The following is a 3,630-nucleotide window of genomic DNA, read 5'->3' on the forward strand; positions in this document are numbered from 1 at the left end:
TAGTGTGTGTGTGTGTGTGTAGTACTATATATATATATATATATATATATATATATATATATATATATGTACGTTTGTATGTATATATATATATATGTATATGCGTATATGTGTGTGTGTGTATGTATGTACACGTATACATACATATATATAGTGTGTGTACACGATTCTGTGTGTACGTGTGTGTCTGGTGTTTGTGTATATACGCGTACACATACATATATCTATATTGTGTGTATACCTGTCTGTGAATACATGTGTATACGCGTCTGTGAATACGTGTGTATGTGTATGTGTCTGTGTGTCTATGTATGCACACGTTTGTGGATGTGTATTTGTGCACGTACGTACACTCGTGTGCCAGGTGAATATGAATATCGTGTATCGCAGACAAAAAGATCGTGGCATTGCAATGATTATATGTGCACTTTATACGTTTTCTCATCTTTCGCAGGGATGTTCGCATACATATTATTGACATGGCATATCTATGACTGGCCGACCATATATTTCTCGTTTATCGGTATACTGTCAGGGAAATTTGCGCATCTCTTCCTGTCGAGAGAGAAAGAGAGAGAGAGAGATCAGAGAACTATCACATAATTGTTGTTTGTTTTTTTAAATCCCCACCAAAAGCAAACTCTTGGCCTTGGGTGAACATCATAAATACATACTCCCCTCAGGGCTCAGAGGCTCATCAGACTCATCACAGTCATCAGGCCTCAAGCCCCAACTTCAAGCCTGAACAGGCGGATTGAGCTGAGCTCGGTTTTTACATACATACTGATATCATTTAAAATACAAAAAAAAATATTAAAAAAACACAATAGCACAAATAAAACGCACCAATATTTGTCCAATCAGATTTTTGTTTTTAAGCAATCATCCTATTGGCTAGTCAGCTTTTCGTTTTTTTTTTTTTTTGTTCCATTTTTATGTTTGTTTTTTTATCAAAAACCAAAAAAAGGCTATGAATTTAGAAGGTTGTTTTTTTTTAAATGTTTTATATAAAAAACAACAATCATAAAAAGCTATTTTAAAAATAAAATATCCTATATATAAAAATACGACAACATACATATTTTTATTGTGTACATATGCAATATAAATGTTTTACAATACGTATTTTAGAATCGTTTTATCCGTTTCATACGCTCAACTGCTCAAGTCTCAACTCCAGGGTAAAAAAACGGGGGGAAAGTGTTTATGTATTGTACGTATTTTTTACAAAGAATGTATACTCATCACGGTTGACGGCGTCACTTGATGATGGCAGAGATATTTTAGATTCAATCTGAAGTTGTGTACGTTCTGTATGTGGAGTAAGTGTGAATAGGCCCCGGCGATACGGAGATCACGAATTTCGGATTTCCTTTCTGTGAAGTGCAGTCCTAAGCTGTCCTAAGTCCTAACCTCACTACATAAGTTAGACGTGCACGAGATAAACGTTCGATTCCATCGATAACTTTTGATAAATAAAAGTAGTAACTTTTATTTGGGACAAATCAATGGTCACATTTTTCAACTGTGCACTCGATAAATTGTCCTATCGTTGAAAATTATGGGCGAAGTGGCGAGGGTATTGGTAAATAGGCGCGACAAAAGCAACAGGACAAAATAATGAGATTACCTTGACTTGGAAAAAGTACTTATCCTACTATATCAGACTGTACCTATCAGCTATAAACGTTGGATTTTTATCGGTACTTTCTGATAAATAAAAGTTATAACGTTTAACCTACATATTGAGGTTAGGTGCAGACTTCAGTTCTACACGTTGCGGTCTGCACTCTGCTCCGTCTGCAGTGATAATACACCACTTTTGTATTACTTCATCGATCGACATAACGACAATCACGATTTTTACATATCGGCTGGGTGGGATCTCATCGAAGTTTTTTCCATAGAGACCCTGTAAAATAACCGGAAGGGTCCAGAGGGCTATATTTATGGAAAGACCCTAGGCCATTCTCCCCAGAAAAACCCCAGAATTTTGCATTTAGGTGTTCAATTGAAAGGGTTTAGGACATTCATGGCGAAAGACTGGCCCCTGGTGACTGGTTTTTTAAAGTAGCTATGTATGTGTATGCCTGTAATATTTATGTATGAATGTAGTCCAATTGCAACACTTCACTTATCCATTTCATTTCGCGTTGGGTTAGGTTGGGCAGCATTGGCCTAAAAGAGCCCCTTGTAGAATACCATACTAGTGCTAATATAAAATGAGAATAACGCTTTTAAACGCGTATTGAATTTGCGTTTTAAACGCGTATTGAGTTTCCGTTAATCTCATGTTGCTGTGTGAATGTAGACGTGCTAATCTGCTTATATATTCGACGTATTTACGTATAAAATTGAGTCCAGATTATTCAACTCGCCGGGGGGAGGAACTTTTTTCAATACAAATTAATAGTTATTAACCAATAGTCCAATACAGACGGGATTAACGTTTTCAGTCCCCATTCCCCAATCCCTACCATATCGGAGCCCTGAATTTAATATCATTTTTGTGTTCGAAATTTGAGTGATCTCTTGTATTTCTCATATTTCGGAAATTTTGAAGCGTGCCAATTCATCAGAGAGGAGAAATATAATGAAGCCATTAGAACCCCACATAGTGTATACACATGACCTTGGAACCAGCAACTGGAAAGATATCACTATTTTAGTTTATTAGTTTTGTTTCCTTTTAGTAGTATCTATTCCAATACAACAGGTGTCTAACGGCATCATGGTGCTTCATAAAGGTATTTGGATGACTGGTGTATTCTGTGGAGCGGATAGCAATACATATTGATTTCGAGTGTGTTCTGTGTGTGGAGCGGCTAGCATTACAGGTTGATCTGATTCACCTCGGGACCAGCTGTGTATTTCATCTATAAATTTAGTATCTGAAATTCTCTCATACAAATTATGTGTGCTGAACACAGAGTTTTGTTTTGAAATCGAGTGATATGTTGTTCGTTAATATACAATTATTCATCGCTATCGTGTCATTTTTAGCGAGCGCCGCTGCTGTATATCATGTAGGTGTCTTATCTATTGCGCTGTGCTTTATAATTCCACCTTGTGCTACACAAAATATTTTTGCATAGTATATGTGTGGTGGGTTGAATGTGCAATTTGTGCGAACTATTGTATATATTTATACATATATATATACATATACGTATATATATATATATATATATATATATATATATATATATGTGTGTGTGCGTGTGTGTGTAAATACGTATATATATATGTGTGTGTGTGTGTTTGTGTGTATGTGTGTGTGCCCATATGTATATCTATGTATATGTATATATATATCTATGTATATATATATATGTGTGTGTTTGTGTGTATTTACGTTCCTGTATAGATGTATAGATATATATAGCTAAACCGATAGATAGATCGATGTATGTGTGGCTGCGGGTGGGTGTGTACGTATGTATATATGATTTTATGTATGTATGATTATATCTATGTATCTATGTGTGTATGCATATATATATATATGTGTGTGTGTGTGTGTGTGTGTGTATTCATTATATATATATACTACCCCTATATATATATATATATATATATATATACTACTACTATATATATATGTACACTATATATATATAGTATAGTAGT

Source organism: Sphaeroforma arctica (assembly GCF_001186125.1).
Source record: "Sphaeroforma arctica JP610 unplaced genomic scaffold supercont1.485, whole genome shotgun sequence".
Classification (NCBI taxonomy): Eukaryota; class Ichthyosporea; order Ichthyophonida; genus Sphaeroforma; species Sphaeroforma arctica.